Source organism: Camelus dromedarius, chromosome Y, assembly GCF_036321535.1.
Source record: "Camelus dromedarius isolate mCamDro1 chromosome Y, mCamDro1.pat, whole genome shotgun sequence".
Taxonomy (NCBI): Eukaryota; Metazoa; Chordata; class Mammalia; order Artiodactyla; family Camelidae; genus Camelus; species Camelus dromedarius.
In genome coordinates, this window is record NC_087473.1 from 12,648,284 (window position 1) to 12,657,326 (window position 9,043).

A 9,043-nucleotide genomic window follows, 5' to 3' on the forward strand; every position below is an offset into this window, starting at 1 on the left:
GATCAATGCACAAACACATTTAGTGTGTGGTAAGAGCCTCTTTCCAAGTTCTTAGCCTACCATCTTCCAGTTGTGTCTTCACATGGTAGAAGGAATGAGGGAAGTCTCAGGGAGAGTACTAATCCAAGTCGTGAGAGGTCCACCCTCATGACCAAATCGCCTCCCAAAGGGATGGCATCCTTTGGGATTAGATGGTCCCATTGAAAATATAAGAATTTTAGGGGACAATGAACAGTAGAGTTTTAGACAATTGAGACATTTAAATTTTATTGAGATAAAATTGTCATGATATAAAAGTCACTCTCTAAAAGTGTACAGTTAGTGGTCTTTAATACATTGACAGTGTTGTGCAACCATCACCTCTATTTAGTTCCAAAGAACCTCTGAGTTTAAAGATAGTGTCTGCAAGACTTCAACTATATAGGAAAATGTGTTTGCCCAATACTTCAAACAGTAAATAAGGAAGATATGAATTAATAAAAGATGGTGAATTTCACTTTGACAAATAAGTTAGAGAACACAGTAACAATAACTTATAGGATACCTTATAGATAACTGGATTTGTGATCCCTACTGATCAGATAATTTACAGCCCTGTAAATCTCTGGAGTCTCAGTTTTACAGATTTCCTTTATTCCCCACAAATTGTAGGTTTTGTACAAGGATCTTATGACCAATCAATATCTTAAAGATGTGCTATTTCAGAGCAGCAGTCTTGAAGGGTGGGCCAAGGACTTAACAGCATCAGCATTACTTGGGAACTTGGTAGAATTACAGGTTTTGGGGTCCACTATATACCTACGACATCAAAAATTGCATAGGGCCCAGTAATCTTTTTTTATTGTAAAAAGTACATTAAAATTTATCACTAAGTGTACACTTCAATAGTGACAATGTTTTGCTGATATTTTGTTGACAATTTCCATCAGGATTACTGGTCTGTAGTTTTTCTTCTTGTGTCTTTCTCTGGCTTTGGCATCAGATAATGCCCCTTCATAGAATGAGGTTCAGCAGTATTTTGCATTTTGAGTATTCTTTGAGAATTATTTGTGTCATTCTTTCTTAATGCTTTGTAAAATTCACTAGTGAAGCCATCTCATTTTGAGCTATTCTTTGTTGGGAGGTTTGTTAGTAACTGAGTTTAGTCTTTGCTTGTTACTGATATTGAGATATTTATTTATTGGTTATTTTTGCAAGATCATGTGGTAGTTTCAATTTTTAAAACATTTTAAATTACAGTCTTATTAATGTACAATATTGTATGTTATAGGCATGCAATATTATGATTCATCATTTTTTAAGGTTGTAGTCCATTTATACTTAACAAAACATTGGCTGTATTCCCTGGGCTGTGCAGTATATCCTTGTAGCTTATTTATTTTATACATAGTACTTTGTGCCTCTAAATCCTCTACCCTTACAACGCCCCTTTCCCTTTCCATCTCCACACTGGTAACTACTAGTTTGTCTCCTCTATCTTAAGTCTGCTTCTTTGCTACATTCACTAGTTTGTTGTATTTATTTTATTTATTCTTGATTTAGTTCTGGTAATTTATACATTTCCAGCAATTTGTTTTTCTCAGTTGACTAAATTGCTGGTGTTGAATTTTTCATAATATTAAATCTTTTTTCCCCCTCATATGTAACGTTCAGTAATAATGTTCATACTTTCTTTACTAATTTAGGTAATTTAACACTTTTTTCTAATTTTCTTAATCTACCTAATGTTTCATCAATTTTTTTTTAAAGCATCAACTTGGATTTGCTAACTCAATTGACTTTTTGTTTCCAATTTTATTTATGTCTGCACTATCCTTCATTTTTTTCCTTCTTGCATTACATACAGTTTGCTGTACTTTTTCCTTAAAGGTTACATAGTTTATTGAAGAACTTTTGTTTTTTTTTAATATAGGTGTTTATAGCTATAAATGTCCTTTTTACAGCTGTTTTCTTTACATTATAAGTTTTGGTATACTGTGTTTATTTTCATTTGACTCAAAGCTTTTTTTTCTAATTTCAGTATTTTTTTCTTTTGCTCACTTAATATTATGACATTTATTTTCCATATTTTTGTAAATTTTCCAGGTTTTTCTTTTTTTCTGTTAATGATTTCTGGCTTCTTTCCATTGCAGTTGAAGAAGATACTTTATATGATTTCAGTTTTGAAAAATGTTTTTTGGCTTAAGAAATAGTCTATCCTAGAGAATTTTCCATGTGCACTTCAGGGGGATTATGTTAGTTTGCTCTTGGAATTAATGTTCTGCTTACAGCTATATAAGTCCTGTCTTTCTTTTTTCATCTTTTAAAAAATTTATCTATTATTTAATATGAGAATTAAGTATTTATTATTATAGAACTGTTTCTCCAATACCACAATATTTCTTTCATATAAAACTGGGGTTCTAGGGTTGTTTGTTTTTGGTGTGCATCTGATTGTCATATCTTCATAACTGGTTATTGGTTAATTTTTATGTCAATATGTAATGCCTTTTGTCTCTTCTAACAGGTTTTCATTTATAAAAAAAAGAAGATAATATGTCCAAAATGGATTCGCGTATGCTAAGTCGCACATTACCTAACGAAGGTTTAACTTAATTACAGCTTTGACTCTCCCAGATGTGGAAACTTAAACCAGTACATTAGGAATCACCTGATCAGCAGAATCTCCTAGATACACCCCACCAGCTGCTAAAGTACAGTAGCTTATAATAACCAACTCTTTTTTTTTTTTTTTTGCCTACTGTAACTTTTTTTTTAAATTGAGTTACAGTCATTTTACAATGTTGTGTCAATTCCCAGTGTAGAGCACAATTTTTCAGTTATACATGAACATAGATATATTCATTGTTACATTTTTTTTTTCAGTGTGAGCTACCACAAGATCTTGTATGTATTCCCCTGTGCTGTACAGTATAATCTTGTTTATCTATTCTGCATATACCTGTCAGTATCTACAAATTTTGAAATCCCACTCTGTCAGTTTCCACCTCTGCCCCTTGGCAACCACAAGTTTCTGTTCAATGTCTGTGAGTCTGTTTCTGTTTTGTATTTATGTTTTTTGTTTGTTTTTTAGATTCCGCATATGAATGATCTCATATGGTATTTTTCTTTCTCTTTCTGGCTTACTTCACTTAGAATGACATCTCCAGGGACATCCATGTTGCTGCAAATGGCGTTATGTTGTCGGTTTTTATGGCTGAGTAGTATTCCATCATATAAATACACCATTTCTTCTTTATCCAGTCATCTGTTGATGGACATTTAGGCTGTTTCCATGTCTTGGCTATTGTAAAGAGTGCTGCTGTGAACACTGGGGTGCAGGTGTCTTTTTGAAGTAGGGGTCCTTCTGGATATATGCCCAGGAGTGGGATTTGCCTACTATAGCTTCTTTGTTCCTTCTCCTTTCTGCCTATGAAAACCTTTCATTTTGTACAACTCCTTAGAACTCATTTCTGTCTGCTACATTGGATGTTGTCTGGTTTATGTATCATTAACTAAAGCCAATAAGATCTTTAGATTTCTCAGTTGGATTTTATTTTTAAACAGATTTTTGCCTAATTCTAGTATAGATACCCTAGCAGCTTTTTGGTCATGATTTGCATGAACTATCATTTTCCATAGTTTCATTTCATATTTTTAGATGTATACTTAATCTGTAGACATCATATACCTGGACCACTAAAAATATACTTAATACATAGTAAGTGAAATAAATATAATAATAAAGTTTAATGATCAAACTATATGCAGTTGGTGTGTGTCAGAAGTAAGGCTGCTATTTCCCAGTTGTGTCAACATAAGCTGCATCTTCAGTGAAATGCAGAGGACAATGAGTAGAGTTGTTGAGGAGGTTAAATATATTTTAGGAGAATACCTGGCAAAGTAAGAACTCAGTGAATGTTCTCAATTATTGGGCAAAGATGAACAGTTCCTTTGGCTAAGGAAGGCAAGAGGAGCAAATTATTGCTGTTGGTTAGACTCTGGATGCTGGTTTACTCCCCTTACCCCTTCCTCCCAGGAATAACAACCCCCTCACATTTTTTCCTAGTTGTCAAAGTACACTGGTACCCATTCTTTTTCTGTCTGTAATCCTCATGAAACTCTTGTAAGGTAGTTCGGACTGTCTTTGTCTCCCTTTTGCAGATGAGAAACTAACCCAGATGGGTTAAAACAGTTGCTCTTATTTCATCTGGGTGCTTTCAGCTTAACAAATTCATGTGTAATTCCTGACATATCCCTATGCTTTTCCATTCCACTGGAAAGCATTTGATGCTATGCAGGCATTAAGAAGGTTAAAGAGAGTTACATATACTTGGTGTAGAAAGATTTCTCTGATGTATTGCTGATGAAAAATATCAGGTTGTAAAGACTATTTATAGTAATAGTCTGTGTATGTTTACACAGGTAGAAAGTTGTCAGAAAGGCCACACAGGAAACTGTTAACAATTAACTGGAATTGAAGGGTAGAAGTCTTTCAAATGTATCCAGGATTTAACTTTTTAGGTATGACTAAATGATGACACATGAAGTCAGGGACCTTGAAAGAAGAGCATTACTAGCAGTCCCCAAGAGAAAGGGTAGGATATTGGTGATTTATAATAAATATATGTTTGGGTTTTGTCCTGTTTCTGACACAGAGCTCCCCAAATCCTGAAATTTAGTAAGTGATAAGAGAGATAAAATTGTCTTGATGTTCATAACAAACTCATTTCAACCACACTGGAGGTTATGTTAATGAGGTGACTTTTAGAAAGAACCTAAGATTGAGGAGCTCCCTGCCAGGAGGAGACAGGTTAGACATTGAGTTCAGTCACCAATGTCCAGTGCTTTAATCATCAGTCATACATATGTAATGAATCCTCCATAAAAACCCAAAAAGATGGGACCCAGGAAAGCTTCCAGACTGTTGAACGCTTGGCAATTTGGGGAAAATGGTATGCGCAGAGAGCAGGGTAGCTCTGTGTCCTCCCCACATACTTTGCCCTGGGTATCTCTTACAACTGGCTATTCTGTTTTTCTTTCATAATAAACTAGTAATGTTGTAAACAAAATCTTTCTAAGATCTGTGAGCCACTCTAGCAAATTAATTGAACTCAAGAGTGGGTCATGAGAACCTCTAGTCTTCAGGTCAACCAATTGCTCTGAAGAACAGTAGTGACACCCTGGACTTGGGATTGGCATCTGAAAGATTGGTAGGGTTGGGAGAATCTTAAAGGACTGAACACTTAACCTGTGAGCTATGAAGTTATCTCCAGATAGACAGTGTCAGAATTGGGTTAAATTGTGGGGCATCCAGTTGATCTTGGAGAATTGTTTGGTGTGTGAGGAAAACTCAAATACATTTAGTCAGAATGTTAAGTGTGGATATCGAGAGTGGAGGAGAAACACAGAAGTGTTTTTTGTCCTGCAAGGGACACATCACAACACTCTGGACCACATGGAGAAGTGCTAGGGTTGGTAAGCAGGCAGACAGAGCAAGGTGAAAAAATGGTGAGAGCTTTTATTACTGTAGAAGTGCAAAGTTGTTAGATGAAGTCTTTGATTAAGAACTGAAACATAAATGTTGGGGTTTGTGTTTAGAGGTTTACAATATGATTTCCATGCTTCTGTGAAAACCCATTATGCTATGAAGAAACATGATGTTTTAGAGTCATATCAAGCAAATTTTGGGCAGATAATAGTAGACACTTCCAGAGAGGACACGTTGCCTTATGCAATATAGAAAATATTTTCTTAACGAGGATAGAAAGGAGAAACACCAGTTAAAATACAAGGAGTTTTTTGGAGAAGGGCCAAGATGGCGCAGTAGAAAGATGCTTGTAGCTCATTCTCTCACACAAATACACCAAGACTGATATCCATGGACCCACCCATCCATTCAGAACACATGCTGAACTTTGACAAAACATCACCTTCTTCAGAAGACAAAATACGCCACTAATTTGGTAGAAAAGGGGGGAAAAAAAGGGAAGAAAAAGGAAAATAGTGCAGGCCCAGTCCTGCAGTGAGGGACCCACAAAGGAGGAATAGCTTGCTCAGTCACTGGGTCTCCCCTCTCCAACAGAGTGGTCAGTGGAGCTGAGGGGGAAACTCTAAGGCTTGGATTTGTACAGAATAGGCCTTGACAACAGAACTAAAATAAATGGACATAAAGTGTCCCTGCACAGAGCACTGAGATCTGAAACAGACCAGGGGCATGACCAGAGAGCTTCTGGAATTAGCAAGCAGAGTTCATGCATCAGGATGAGGGCAGGAGCTGCAACAACTACAAAACAAAAAGGAGGCCCTATACAATAGCCAGGGCAAACTCTTGCCACCAGATCACTGGCCACACCACCAACCAAAGGGATAATAGGCAAAAGGCACAGAAGGAAGACTTGGCAACCACCCATGTATAAGAAGGACCTCTTGACAAAATTATTAAAAGCTCACAGTCTCCTCAGGAACACATCCACTTTTTTTCTTTTACTTTTTAAATTTTTACTTAAATTTTTTTTTTACGTTTCTATTTTTTAACCCCTTTAAATCTTATTTTAAAATATTTTATTATTTTTTAAATTTGTCTCAATTTCATTTTTCTTTTTTTCTGCTGTTCTTGATTATATCTAGTTTTCAATTTTTTTCTTCTTTTAATATTTTTAAAAATTTCTCTCCATTGGATTTTTGTTTCTCAATGATTTGTTCTTCTGTTATTGATTACACTGTATTTTCAAGTATTTTTTCTTCTTTTAAATTTTTTTTTAGTTTTATTTCTGCATCTGCTTTAGGTAAATAAATAAATAAATTCCTTAAGGACCATGATACATAACTGATACTCCATAAACCATAGTGCCAGATAGATACAAGTAAAATGAAGAAGCAGAGGAACCACTCCTAATTAAAAGAACAAGAGAAACCCCCTGAAAGAATGATCAATGAAATAGACATCGATGGCCTACTAGATCATGATTTTTAAAAAGTAGTGATCAAAGTACTGAAGGACCTAAAAGAGACTGTGTAAGGAGACAGAGAATATGTCAAAAAGGAAATTAAAACTATAAAGAGGAATCAGTTAAAATTGGAAAACTCATTTGCTGAGATGAGAGCTAAGCCAAAGGCTGTAAAAACTAGGCAAGATAACGCAGAGGAATGAATAAGTGACCTAGAAGACAGGACAACAGAAAGCATCCAATCAGAACAGCTGAGAGAAAAACAAATAAAAACAATGAAAACAATATAAGGGGCCTATGGGATAATATAAAGCATGCCAATCTACACATAATAGGGGTTCCAGAAGGGGAAGAAAGAACAAAAGGGATTGAAAAGGTCTTTGAAGAAATCATGACTGAAAACTTCCCAAACCTAAAGGAGGAATCAGATATCCAAGTACAGGAGGCTCAGAAGGTCCCAAACAAGAAGAACCCAAACAGACCCACACCAAGACATATTATAATCAGGATGGCCAGGGTTAAGGATAAAAATTATTCTAAAGACAGCAAGACAAAAACAAAGAGTTACAAGGGAACCCCCATAAGGCTCTCAGCTGATTTCTCTACACAAACACTACAGGCCAGAAGGGAGTGACAAGATATATTCTAAGCCCTGAATGAAAAAAAAGATGCAGCCTAGGGTACTCTATCCAGCAAGGCTATCCTTCAGAATAGAAGGAGAAATAAAGAACTGCACAGACAAGCAAAAACTATAAGATTTTAGCAATACTAAACTCATGCTTAAAGAAATATTGAATGGTCTACTCTAAATATAAATAGAGCAGGATGCTACAGAAAGGAGAAAACCATAATTGGAAAGGCAATAACTACAATGAATTATAACAGAATAAATATGAAATTATAAAAGAGAACATCTAAATGATTAAGGGCAGGAAAGGGAAGCTAGAAAATACACACTCTTTCCTTCTTTCCTTCCTTCCTTCCTTCCTTCCTTCCTTCCTTCCTTCCTTCCTTCCTTCCTTCCTTCCTTCCTTTCTTTCTTTCTTTCTTTCTTTCTTTCTTTCTTTCTTTCTTTCTTTCTTTCTTTCTTTCTTTCTTTCTTTCTTTCTTTCTTTCTTCCTTTCCTTTCCTTCCTTCCTTCCTTCCTTCCTTCCTTCCTTCCTTCCTTCCTTCCTTCCTTCCTTCCTTCCTGCCTTCCTTCTTTCCTTCCTTCTTTCTTTCCTTCTTTCTTTCTTTTGAATGGATTTGAGTTTATATTACTGTCTGTTTAAAACAAAGAGAAAAAGTAATGGATTAATATATAGGCAAAACAGGGTAACTACAAGACAAAAACTTAACAATATCATCACAAAAACTAAAAAGAACCCAAGATAATACAAAGGAAAATTTTCAAACATACAAAGAACTCATACTTGTCCTTCTCAAATTCTTCCAGAAGGTTGAAAAGGAGTGAATACTCCCATACTCTTTCTGTGTGGCCACCATCACCCTGACACCAAAACCAGACAAAGACACCAAAAAAGAAAATTACAGATCAATATCACTGATGAACATAGATGCAAAAATCCTCAGCAAAATGTTAGCAAAAAGAATCCAACAGCACATAAAAAAGATCATATACCATGATCAAGTGGGGTTCATCCCAGGGACACAAGAGTGGTCAAACTTATGCAAATTAATCAATGTAATGCACCACATCAACAAGAGAAAGAACAAAAGCCACATGATCATCTCAATAGACGCAGAAAAAGCATTTGATAAAATTCAACACCCATTTATGATAAAAACTCTCACCAAAGTGGGCCCAGAGAGAACATATCTCAACATAGTAAAAGCTATATATGACAAACCTACAGCCAGCATAGTACTCCATAGGTGAAAAACTTGAAAGCTTCCCACTAAAATCTGGGACAAGACAAGGCTGCCCACTCTCACCACTCCTATTCAACATAATCTTGGAAGTCCTAGTCACAGCAATCAGGCAAGAGAGAGAAATGAAAGGGACCCAAATTGTAAAAGAAGTGAAAATTTCACTATATGCAGATGACATGATACCATATATAAAAATCTCTAAAAGGTCCACACAAAAACTAACAGAAATAATCAAAGAATTC